This window comes from Rhinolophus sinicus, chromosome 1 (assembly GCF_057876585.1).
Source record: "Rhinolophus sinicus isolate RSI-liver-muscle chromosome 1, RSI-T2T, whole genome shotgun sequence".
Taxonomy (NCBI): domain Eukaryota; kingdom Metazoa; phylum Chordata; class Mammalia; order Chiroptera; family Rhinolophidae; genus Rhinolophus; species Rhinolophus sinicus.
In genome coordinates, this window is record NC_142501.1 from 60,112,656 (window position 1) to 60,126,266 (window position 13,611).

Consider the following 13,611-nt stretch of genomic DNA (forward strand, 5'->3'; position numbering starts at 1 on the left):
CTGGAATATGAGGCTGTGGATATATATGAAGTTTGACAACTAAGTTTGTGAACTTGCCACCGTGTGCTTACATGGGCAGCACTGTACAAACACACAGCTCGGTAAGGTTTCATAACTTTGGTATATCAGTGTCATAGCTGTGTTCATGTTGATGTGTGGCGGTGTCTTGCTGAGTGGCGTTCATTATTGTTGTGTGTTTTGGGTGCCATCGCGAGAATATCTCAGCTTGAATTAGAGCAACAAACAAACATTAAATTGCTTGTTAAACTTGTCAAGAGTGGAAGTGAAATCAGGGTCATGTTAGTCCAAGTTTATGGGGATAATGCCACGAAGAAAATGGCAGTGTACAAATGGATTCACCGTTTTCCTGAGGGGAGAGAACGTGTAACTGATGAAGAGAGGTCAGGGCAGCCAGTAACGAGCAGAACTGACAAAAACATTGCAAAAATATGTTGAATTATGTGTCAAAATCATTGGCTAACTGTGAGAAGCATAGCAGACCAAATAAACATTGAAGAGAAACAGGAAAATCTTACCTGAAAATCTTGGCATGAGAAAGGTGTATGCAAAAATGGTCCCGAAAGAGCTCACTGATGAACGAAAGCAAAGGAAAGTTAAAGTTTGCCAAGACCTTTTGGAGAGGCAAGTTGATGTTTTGGGCCATGTTATCGTTAGTGATGAAACATGAGTGTACCAATATAACCCTGAAACAAAGCATCAAAGTGCACAATGGGTCAGCTAATTCTCCATGACCAAAAAAGTTCCATCAATCCAAATTAAGAGAAAAACGATATTGCTAACATTTTTTGATATGATATCAGAGGGATTATTCATTATGAATTTGTACCAACTGGACAAACAGTTAACCAAGTTTACTATTTGGAAGTGCTGAAAATGCTGCGTGAAAAAATTAAACTACCTGAACTTTTTGCCAATTCATGGCTCTTGCACCATGACAATGCACCAGTTCACACGGCACTGTCTGTGAGGGAGTTTTTAGCCAGTAAACGAATAACTGTATTGGAGCATCCTCCTTACTCACCTCATTGGACCCCAATGACTTATTTCTTTACCCGAAGATAAAGGAAATATTGAAAGGAAGACATTTTGATGACATTCAGGATATCAAGGGTAATATGACGACAGCTCTGATGGCCATTCCAGAAAAAGAGTTCCAAAATTGCTTTGAAGGGTGGACTACCTGCTGGCATTGGTGCATAGCTTCCCAAAGGGCGTACTTCGAAGGTGACCATAGTGATATTCAGCAATGAGGTATGTAGCACCTTTTCTAGAATGAGTTTGTGAACTTAATTGTCAGAATTTATAGTGCAAGACATTTGGGTTTTATTAGTTTATATGTTATATACTATTCCCTAGTTTACTTATTTGTGGAACATGAGTTGTTAGAATATTAAATATATTGCTATTCTTTGTTTCTCCCATTGTTATTTCACCTTATGAATAGAAATCAAGGCAGAAATTTTACCAAAAAACTTTCAAATTCTGATCATATTGTTTACTTTCCCCCGAAATTTCATATATATATATATATATATATATATATATATATATATATATATATATGTATATGAAATTTCATATACATATATATACTTTTTTACTCTCTCTCAATATTTGAACAACACTGAGACAATAATTCATAGGATGAATAGACTGGCTTTATTCTCATCCAATTTGCCTTTCAGATTCCTTTCTAATCCAACCAAATATTTACATAGCATGCCTAGCCATAGCAACAAGGCGATTTAGAAATGAATTCCCAAATACTAACACTGGGGCAGTAGATAAATTGTAGCCAGAGTTTTAATTGTTGGAAAAACAAGATTTAAAAAGAAAGCTTGCTACAGTTATGATGTAATGCTATGGGGAGTGATGTTTAGGGGTTGGGCAATGAGTTAAGTAGAACTAGGACATGGAGCTGTAAAAAATACAGGACGAAAAAGAAAAATCAAAGATCAGGAAAAGAGAGAATTGGGTCAAAATTCAGGAAATACATGGTCTTTCTTCTTCTCTTCTTTGAAAGGACATAAAAGTGATGAATGAGCAGGAAAAATGTCAACAGCACACACTCAAGAAGATGACCTTGAAATTTAGATTTTAATGTTGTTTCTTTTCAAATTTAGTTTTCTTTTGTAACGAAAATGAAGTATTTATAGTTACTGCTAGGCATTTTATCATTATCAAATGCCTATTGTATTTTATGCAAATGTTGATTTGCATGTTTTAGCTTTAAAAAAATATAAAGTCCTTTCTAGAATTTCCTGCCTTAATTCCTTAGTTTCCAATCTACCACTCTTTGTAGAACTGTCTTCCAAAGCTTTTGAAGTTACTAAAAATAGCCACTATTTTTTTAACTCATATTATATACCATCCACTTAACATACATCATCTCATCTAAATCTTATGATAGCAATAAATGTTAATATTATTTGTATTTTGTACCTGCAGAAACTAAAATTCAAATTTTGTCCAAATTTACAGACAAGCTATGGCAGAAGTAAGGCAATGTGAATTTAGCCAAGTGAATTAATATATCTCTTTCCAAATTTGTAAAATGTGAGTCATCTAATAAGGTTATTGTATTAATTGAGATAATCTATATAAGCACTTAGAACAGTGCCTGACAACGATGAGCACTTGTGAGGGAGAAAGAAACTGTCCTCTACCCTCAAGTTTCTTTCTGCTGGTCTAATGATCAAATAGACATGAAACAGATTAACAAGAGAAAATAGCCATCCATATGTATGGGAACTCCACAAAAGTGAGAGAGTCAGAGACCCCACATGCAGGAAAAGTTCAGAGACAGAAAGGGGGACTGAGGTATATAAGACACCCTGAGTTGGGGATGAGGTAATATACCTTGGGGGTTTCAAAAGATCATTGAAGGTTGATAATAAGAGCAGATATTTAGGAAATAGAAGTTTATCTTGCCCCAAAGAGGTTATATCTGATAATCTCTTATTATGGGCAAGGCTTCTAATTCAAGTTCTAGGTAGTTAAGGGAGGGGCGGAAGTTTCTTTTGAGCCAGCTGCTAAAGTTGTTAGCTCAAAATGACCCGCATACTTCAGAGGCACATCTTGGGGTGACTTGTTCTGAACCCACACACACTTAATATGTGTAATTATTTATTTTTTGGTATTATTACCATTTTGATTCTTTGCCTTTTGGGTTTCAAAGCTCTCATTATTTCAGCTAACTTATCTTGGCTTCTTGTAAATGATTTCAGTTCTAGGATAAATAAGGATAGCTTCTAGAAAGTTATATTATTATCTAGGATTAACATAACATTTATTTTTTTTCACTCTTTAGAAGCATAAATGAGGAGTAGGGTCAGTTAAATTGACAACAAACAAACAAACAAACAAAAAACTGCAATATGAGTTCTCAAGTCCAAGCCCATGTTTATTCTTCTGGATAGTTTCTTTTCCTCTAAGTAGTTATTAAACCTTAAAGACATCAAAGGAACAGAATCAGCTCTTCCTCTTTCCATTTTCCCCAAGAAACATGTTCTAGACAGGGGAGGGGAAAAAAATAAAGGTATAATAAGCCAAACTGATGACTGAAGTTATCATTATCCCTAGCACTAATGTCAGAGAACTAAATCCTTCTTTGAAGAATGAAATAATTTGAGGAACTAAAAATGAAAGCATTTACAGATGATTTTAATTTCCTATCTATTTTCAAATTCTTGTGCTATTTTCTATGTATTTCCTCTCCTAGTGTCAATTTTATTTCTTCTCTTAAAATGATTTGGTTGGTAAGCCTAATCTCTAACACTGCCATCCTCATGCCCCCCTCAACCCTCCCATAAAATACTCATTTGAAAAATTGCCCATCACTTTCCCGCCAACCTACAAAGGGAGTCTTCTAGTCTTCCTGGCCTCTGCCAGGCTTCTCTCCTTTTGCATGCTTTCCTTTCCTATAGGTTGCACAAGTACCTGAGGTATCTAAACAGTGCTACTGTACACCTGCTTCCTAGGTTAAGCTCCGGCGTACTTTGGATAAAGCCTCAGGACTGATCTGAACAACTTCTCTCTCTACCTGACTTTTGGCTTTCTCTCTTGGTCAAAATTAAAACCTGAAGTGGAGTGACCCAAGTCATAAACTGTCTACAGCGTGACATATGGAGCATGCTCAGTCCTCCGTGAGTCGCTGGGCGGCAGTTTGTCCCACCTGCCGCTGCTGGCGGGGCTCCTGCGAAGCCGAGGGCGCTGGCCCGAGTCCTCCTCCACCACTCCCTCCCCACCCCGCCACCCCTCCACCCCCACCCCACCCCTACCCCCACCCCACCCCCACCCCGCCAAGCGAGTGGCGCGCGCTCCAGGGCACCCACAACGCTCTCTGCAGCCGCGCCTCCTCTCCCTGGGGCCTCCTCCTCCTCCACAAGCGGGTGAGGACACGTCAGGGGACATAAATAAATAAATAACTCCATTCACCACCCAGTGACAGCGAGGCGAATCGGCTGCAGCTAGGGGTGAACGGAGAGCTGCAGCGCCCACCCTGTGCCGGAGACCAGGTAAAGTACACCCCGGGAGGCCGGGAGGAGGAGGCGAGGAGGAGGCGCCGGCGGAGAGGAAGGCGACGTGCGAGCGTCTGCTACCGGGCTGCCTCGGGAACCGCACGCCAGTGTAAAAATTAATGGCCCGCCTGTGACAGACGCGCCAACGCAGTTTGCCAGCGAGCCCTTATATAGACAAAAAACCCCAAAGCTGCCTCTGGAGGAGAGCTCGCGTCATCCTGCGCGCGGAGAATGGCACTGGAGCCGCGGGGGTGCAGCTGGGCTCGGGGCACGCGCGCGTCGGTGAGGGAGGACGTGGGGTCCCGGGCCAGGAGCCTCCCGCACGCTCGTGTGCTTTCGGCCAGGAAGTGCCCAACTTCTGGGTTTTTGCAAGGAGACTCTTCTGATTCTTCCTCCTCTCCTTGCCCATGAGTCTCCCAGGGCTGGTTCCTGCCCTGCGTGCTCCCGGTGCTCTTCTCACCAGCATCCCGCCCCGGGCCAGCAAACACCCCGGGATGGCCTGGCTGCAGCACGAGGTGGGACTGGGGGTTGTAAGAGTGTGTGCGTGTAGGGAATGTCTTCTCTTTTCGCAGATGATCGGCTGGTAGAGCTTGAGAGGAGGGGACCAAGTACCAGGGAGGTCGTTTTCCTTCTTTTTCGGTCCCCAGGTAGCATGGCGGGGTTGGAGGCGGATGGAAAGGTGTGTGCGGCCAAAGCCTGCGCCCCAGCACAGGGGAACGAGACTTGACTGAGTGCCTGCGCCCCATGCTCTCACTGGGTTTCCTGGGCCGCTGCGCCACGCCGGGGGCGCCAGGCCAGGCCAGGTAGCGCGGGAAGCGGGAGAGGCGGATCAAGTGCGAACTGCCTCCTCCTGGCTGATGCTGCTAGGCAGCTGCTCTCTCCACCCCCTTTTTCTCCCTTACTTCCGCGAAGGGGATTGCAGACTAACCTGGCAAGGGCAGTCATGACCAAGGCCGCTTTCCCGGTACGTCTGGCAAGGGCATTTTGTGGTCTATGCCAGGGATATTAAAATTACATATAGACACACACACCCATGCGAGAGAAAATGTAGAGCAATCCTCTACAAGTGTCTCTGCCTCCACTTCCTGAGTGGTACTGAGGAGGAAACTGGTAGTACCGAGTGTGCTGGATTGAGTGTGGGCAGGCTGGTGGTAGTAGGGAAACGAATATTTCATGTCCTCCCTTACCAGGTCTAGTAAGAGACCCATCAGAGGGCAATCGCGGGCAATGATGAGGGTGATGTGAAAAAGATTGGGCAGGAGAAAGCAGTGGGCACTAGATGCCTTTTCCTGGCACCCTGTGCTTTATGGCTACACCCAAACTGAGAGCTCAAGAGGGTTGCAGACCTACAGCAGACACATTAGCTTGAATGTGCTGTGTCATTGGAACCACGGATTCTAAGTGTGCCTTTGGGGGAATGCAGCTGAAAAATCTGAGCTGGGTGGTGGCTGCAGAGAGAGCAGATGAGGCTTGAGCAAGGTGACTCTTATTTAACCCTGGTGAAGCAATCCTAGCTCCACTTTCTGCTTCTGAGTACATTGCATTTAAAACAATCTAAGTGAGCAGACAATTGAATGATCTCAGTGAAAGGGAAAGATTATTACCTTAGGCAACTCAGTGTCTTGTATAACAACTCATAAAGTCAAAAACTGTTTTTTGTTTTCCTGCAAAATTCACATCAACAGTTTGCAATTAGGTACTGCTTTTTTCTTTCAGGGAGTGCTTTTCATAATGGTAAGTGATCTGAAATTTTAACACCCTCTTTCCCAATGTCCAGTTAGTGCATCTTCCTATAAATGCTGTTTACTTCTAGACAAGCATTTACTCACTTATAATATCTGGCTTCTCTTTTTGTCCTTGGCCTTGAGCCTAACTGGAAGGAAGGAGGGCAAAGTGACCTAAAGAAATATCCTTTACCCAGAGTCATATTTTTGGTTCATGAATATGAAATAAAAGAAGTACCCTACATTTGCTTTTAATTCTGTATTCATTCACCCAGCATTTTTTTGAGATAGTCACATGGAAAACGATAATTCACTTTAGAGATTTCAGGCTCAGTTCTGTACTTTTGTAAGATTACTTATTTTACAATCTCATCATCAGCTTTTCTTATCCATAAAATGGGATCGGCGGTACCTACCATGAAGTGCTATTGTGACAAATAAAGTATATGAAAAACACCTAAAACAGAGACTAGCTATGTTCAAACCCCTAAAACCATTCCAGACACTGCACAGTGGTTATCAAGATGAATGAACTTGGAATTCTGCTTTCAGAAAATTCACATCTAGTCATCAGATTATCTGCTTTCTACCCTATTTGCCTTCAATTTCCTTCTCAATGGAACAGACATATATTCAAAATAGCTTGAAAGGGGTTTAACAGTCTAATAAATGTTTGTAAGATATGCTAAAAGGCAAATTTGAGAAGGGGATCTTGTGTTAGAAACCTGTGTGTTCTGCCCCATTCCTTTGCCCATCGAGAATGACCCTGTATGAACAGATATGGAGGATTTTCTTCTTGTTAGAAGGGGGGACACTCCTTCCCTGAAGATTATCTTTGCTAATGAATTGATTTCTACTTTTTGAGGAAGAGACTGAGCTGCAATATCTTCCAGACTTTGGACAGACTAATCTACTCACTCTGAGAAGCCCAAGCAGAGTATCACTATAATAATGTCTCTATGATGCTCACCATGTTTCAGGCACAGTGCTACCACTTGCTGTATATTAACTCCTTTTATCTCTTTAAAAACATTATGAGGTCGGTCTGTCAATATCCGTATTTACGGAATAGGAATATAGGCACGGAAAGTAAAGTAACTTGCTCAAATAGCACAGCCAGTAAGTGACCGAGTTGGGGCAAGCACTCAGGCAGTCTGGCTTTACCCACTAGGTCGTTCAGCTTCTGCCTCACATGAAGCTCAGTGAGAGTGGGGACTTTATCATGTTTCCCATTCCCAGTGCAGTGCCTTGCATGGAATAATTCTGAACTGATTATAGAATAAGCGAAGGAAAAAGGGAGGGAAGGAAACAGAAGTGGAGGGAAGGCGAAGAAAGGAAAAGCGAGCCTCCTTCCCTGCCTACTGCTCTTAATCTGTCGGGAAATCCCACTGGGACTTGGCCCTGGGGGCAGGACAGTTGGCCTGCATTTAGTCATTTAGTCATCAAGTGCGAGTTAGAAAAGCATTCTTTCTTTGGACTGACAAATTAGCCAAAGGTGCCTATACCCCATAAAGATAAAAAAGAAACCTCAACATGGACCAAGGAGGGGGGGAAGGGGGACATGTTATCGTCAGAAGTTTTGGGGTTCAAATTTTAGTTAAGCCACTGGCAGAGTTTGTTTCATGCCACATGGGGTAATACTTGTATGGTTTTTGTGAAAACCGAAGAAGATAACAAATGTGTCTTCCATTCTACCTGACAAATAGAATGGCACGCAACAATGCTAATTATGTTTTTTTACACCCTTCATTCCCCTTCTTCCCCACAATCCATCTCACAGAAAATATCCACTCCAGGCTCCCTTATTTTAAAGTAATCTCTGTTCATTTGAACTGTCTTGTAACTTGATCTGGACTTCTCTTAGGCCAGTTATTATATTTTACCTGAATTAGAATTATTTGGGTAATTATTCCCTCTTCCTTCTCTATATGGTTCTTGGGAGTAGAGACCACATGTGATTCATCTGGGAACTCCAGTGGGACACAGGTCCTAGGTCAGGACAGGGCAGAGAGCTCTGAAATCTGGCCTGCGTGGGTTCTGGTCTTGGCTTTGCCAGTTACTAGCTTGGGCACATCGCTAAATCTCTCTAAATCTTGGTTTCTTCATGTGTAAAAACCCTCTCTAAATCTGAGTTTGAGTTTCTTCATGTATAAAAAAGAGGATCATAATCAATTTCATGCGCTGGTTGTAAAGATTAAATGAGATGATACCTGTGCAACACTTGGCACTGTGCCAAGCACATGCATGGGCATGACTCAGTACATGGTAGCCAATGCTGGATGTTAAATATTTGGCCTTAAGCCTGTTAGGTTGTTTTAAGGATCACTGGTTTATTCCTTTTAACTGATTTTGGGAACCCTTTGAAATGCCAACTTTCCCCATTAGATGTTGAAACAGTGCTGGGTTGCATAATAAACCGTTAAGTGGACTCCTTGTCTGAGAAGCTATCTGGGTTGGTCACAGGCTTTCTCAACATTTTTGGGATGAAAGCAGTTAGGAAATGTGTTAGAAAACAACTGCACACTATCTCTCAGTAAGTAATATAACTTTTTTTTTTCTTTTAATTTTTAGAGAACCCTTTGTTTCCTCCATTGGCCCCTTAAATGGTGAGCCCACATGCCTAGTCTACTTGTACCTTACAATCATAATATGAGAGAGTAGCCTATTAAGGATCATTGTCTAGAGGAAGAAATAACCTGTACCACACATGTTTGGCAATTAGTAAACAAGAGGGTGTATGTACATTTAAGTATAAACTCATAGATAAGAACACTGGAAAAAAGTCAACCACAAGTTGAACAAATTGAAATCGACTATGATAAAACTAGGACTGAACTAATGGGTGCTGTGGTGCCCCAGAGATGTTTAACATATTCATAAGTATCAATGTTACTAAGTGATGCGTATATTTTTGAAAATGATTTTCCTGTCCTACTACTAAAACTGTCTTGCAAATGTTCTCATTAATATTCATTGAATCATAAATGACTTTAGGAAACTCTTACAGGACATTTGAGTGACAGCAACAAAATGCTGGTGTAAAGATATTTTTGTTAAAAGTTTTGTGCCATCAAGATAGCCCCCCCCTACACACACACAAAAAAAGTCTATGTGGTTCAATTATCTAAACTGGTGATTAATTTTTGGTAATATTTGGCCTTAAAACAGCAATTTTCAATTGAAAATATTTAGTATGAGTGGTGAACACAAGAGCATGCAATTGTTTAGATAAATAAAGATGTATCTAAAATGTTGGTATGTTTTAGAAAGTATTTTATTTCAAACATTGGCTGTTTCCTCACTAATAACACAATGACATGTATTCTTAATTATCTAGATCCCTACTCATATTTTGGTTAGACCCAATATGTGTAATAATTATAATTTACAAAAAGAAGGTGCCCTATTAAATATTTTACTTAAAAACTTATTCCTTTTGGAACTAGATTAGATGGGAATAAACAATAAGACTAAAAGGAATTTGTTTGAAAAGCTTCTAAGCAATACCATATCAATGGTATTTACCTTATTTTAAAATTGGTTCTCTAAAATTTCTGAATCTGAAGTTCTATCAATTCTTCTCAAATATGCAAAAAGTGCATTTAGTGATAAACAGCATCCTGTGACAGTGTTTCTCAACAGGTGACGTCATTGGCATTTTTGTCAGGACACCTTCACCTTCATTGCATGGGAATGCCTCTTTCCTTGCAGGACATTTAGTATCTATGGCCCCTGTCCTCCTTATGCTGATAGCTTTCCCTTAGTCATTGTAATTACCTAAAATACCCCTACATTTAATATAGCCCTTGGAAGACTGGTACTAGCTGTGGTTGAAAACTATTGGTCAATAGGATTAAACTGAGAATGTTTAAGGAAATTATCCTTGAGATCAGAGTATCTTCAAATAAGACATTATTTTGCTCTTCCTTCAAAGGATAAAATAAATAAATAAATAAAGTAATTAATTAAAAAAGAAGAAGAAAATTTCGTGAAAAATACTTAGAGTTGAATGAATAAGGTCTTTCTTGTATATATAAGTATTAACATTTACTAATCATGTTACCATGGACCTCCTAGGCTCCAAATCTGCCTTTGCTTTAAATGGTCAACAGCCTGTGTCACCTGCTGCTTCTTAGACTCCTCTTTTGGCTTCCACGCGCTCTTTGTTCTCTTTCTTCTGACTGCTCATTTATAGCTCATTCTTCAGCTCTCCTTTCACCTCCTACTCACTAAATTACATGCTCCTCAGTTTCTGTTTGGAGTTTTCTTTTGCATATATTCTGTTGATTGGTGAAGCTCATCCTCTTTTGGCCTTGGCTTTCACTTCAGTAGGAATAACACCCAAGTCATTATCAGCCTCTCTCTAGGCTGACCTTTCCAAATGCCTGCTGGACATCTCCCCTTTACCATGGGGCCGACACCACCAGCACCCTGTGGTCTCCTTTGAACTTTACGTCTTCCTTCTTCCTGTTGCCTCCATTGCTTTTATTGGTCTTATTAGTTTATTGCATCTAGTCTTGAAGCTTTTGAGGCCCTTCCTCCCCCCGGTCTTGTGTCTCACAGTCAGTTGCTAAGACCTGACAATTGGTCGAAAATACTTCTTTCACCAGTTTCCTCTTTTTTGATGCTGCCACAATTAGGCACTTTTGACATACTGCCTAGAGTCATGTTGTAGTCTCTTAGCAGATCTTCTCATGTCTAGTCTCTCACTGTACCAGTTAATTCTGTATGTGTCACCAGATACACTAACTGAAGTATATCTCCCTTACCTACACGTAAGTAACACTGTGGTGACTCCCATTACCTAGGTCTGAGGACCAATATTTCAGTCTTTGTTATTTCCAAAAGCTTTTTCAGGGTTATCTCCCATGGGCATCATACTTAAATCAAATTGAACTGTCTCCTGTGCCTCATTCATCTCCATGCCACCATACCGTTCGTCATACTGTTATTTCATCTTAAAATACTCTAACTTCCTGCCATGTCCATGTTTAAATGGAACCTCATCTTCACACTGAGCTTAAACAACACCTTCACATTTCCTCTGAAGCCCCTGGATCTGTAGAGAAGCATTCCTAAACTTTTAGTAACATTGCATTTTTAATCTGTCTTATTCATGTTAAACATTTTATTACAGTTGTATTTGTATACATCTTTGGTTTCTCCATATACTACACATTTCTGGTTGTCAGCAATAATAATGTATTCATATTTACGTATCCTTCAACACTTTGGTGGATTATGGAGTTGAAAGGAACTTAGAGGACATCTGTTTCCCCTTTTGTGTATTATTTCTTCGGTATTTTCAATAAACTATCATTTATTGTTTATTTTAAGTATGTACACTGAGACAGCCTGTTCTCTTTAAGCCAGTTAAAATTGTGACTCAATTCTTGTTTCTACCTAGGATCCTTACTCAGCTTTCTGGGGCTACACAAAATAAATCCCTTTTTGGGTTGATCGACAGCCTGTACATATATGGTGACAGCTCACATGTGTTATATTTTCTCTATTAATCTAACACATTCCATTTTTCTACCTGTTCTTTACAGGACCTGATTAAGCTCTTTTTTAGTGCCATTGTGTTTTTGGAAGCATTTATGTTTAGGAAACTCCAGAAATGTACAGAATGGAAATGATTGTTCATAAATATAAACATCTGAACTCTTGTTCATAACTCAGCTAGCTATCAATATCATCAGATGAAGTCAGACGGTGAGGAATAAAGGTGTATGGAGGGACGTACCTGTAGAAGAACCCACGGTTACCTTATGATTGAACATTTTCTCTCTGTGGCCCTCAGTGTAATGAATGAATAAATAAAAGGAAGCAAGGAAAGAAGGAAAGCTTACTTTAAATTTTGGTTGCAATTAGAAATTAGCCACAAAGTAAAATGATCCACCTTTGTAGATTAAAAGGTAAAACAACAAACATGCTGCGTGTGTATAACAAATGAGTTTATAAATACTGGACCAAAAAAGTGGCTGTTAGGTAAATCTATAGAGACAACATTGGAGTAAAAATAGTTTGCCTTTATTGAACACTTCAATATGCTAGGCATCATTTTACATGTTCATTTTACATATTTTAACTAATTTAATCCTCAGCACTTTATGACCCTCATTTTACAGATGAGGGGATCAGGGCACAGAGGTTTCAGGATCTTGCCCAAGGTTACACGTCAATAGAGGGGTCTGGATTTGAACCTATTCATCACAATATGCATTTTCAATATTAGTAGTTTAAAATATTCACTGCTGTTGTAGATTTTCAGAGATTGCAGAGGAAGGAAGTTTGAGAAGTGTTAAAAAAGACTAGTCAACTATAATGAGTTTCGATCTGTTAAACATAGAGTCAGCAGAATGATAAGCCTTCCTTACTGTTTGAAGGAAGTATCTGGAACCAAGTATCTAGGACGCTTAGAAAATGATGACTTCCTCTTACTGCTTGTGAACTCAGGAAAACTGGAGAACTAGTAGGACCTGAAGGAATGAAAAGTTCATGATATCATCCCTCTAGCGCCAGTTGCAAGGTGGTAGAGGTAGAGTGTGCATGGACTCCTGTAGAAGCCCCAGGCTGTGGACACCAGGGGGTGCATGAACAGATAGGGTCTGGTGAATTCTCATGGGTGTGCATATGTCATATCTGCAGTGAAGAGGGATTTTAAATAAAGCCTCTGTCATTTCAAGTCAGAGAATACGATTGTTCTCTAACAACTATTTATTCATTTGCTATGCTCCAGACACCATTTTAGATGTCAGAGAGATGGCTGGGAATAAAACAGGTAAGTTCTTTTTAGTCCCGAGTCACACAAATAATGGAACATATTCTCAAAGCAAGATTAAGCAATTTATGTCCTTTAGTTAACTTTTTAGATTTCCATTGTCCTCCTCTCTCTGTAGTCTCTCATTCTGGAGTTGTCTCTTTTCTCTTTCCCTTTTCTCTCCATCTCAGTGTCACATGTTGGATCAGAATCTTTATAGGTAGATAGAATTTGATGGAATTTTGACTTAGCCATGTCTAAGCTCTTTAACCAAAGTCAAGATATGTAAACCTTCAGAGACCCAATTTCCTCATTTTAAAAGATATAAACAATAAAACCTACACCATGGCATTGTTGGAGAGCAAATAAATAATGTAGGTAACCGATAAATGGTAATCAAAATCATTTTGCTTTTTTGTCTACCTCTGTTTTTGGCAGAGCCTCTTTATTCTTGAGGATTTCTCTGCTATGCACAAGTATTTATGAATTATAAGAGTGCTGTTCACAGACTGAGCCAATTTAGAGATTTATGAAACAACAACAGCAATAACTCATTGACTTTAGAATAATGTAGATTTTCCCA

At 40.1% G+C, this 13,611-nt stretch overlaps 1 protein-coding gene across 2 annotated transcripts in view; it reads left to right on the plus strand.

The window, feature by feature from the left end:
• The first annotated feature begins 4,158 nt into the window (after window positions 1–4,158).
• The window catches only part of SLC16A7 (solute carrier family 16 member 7), a 156,331-nt gene continuing 146,878 nt past the window's right edge, over window positions 4,159–13,611 (plus strand). Inside the window, exon 1 of one of the 2 annotated variants that reach the window (XM_019742386.3) lies at window positions 4,159–4,538. The gene's annotated coding sequence lies outside the window, so the exon portion shown is untranslated. Of the gene's footprint in view, window positions 4,539–4,740; window positions 5,057–13,611 lie in introns of those variants that run through there. The other variant, XM_019742388.3, reaches the window with a different exon arrangement.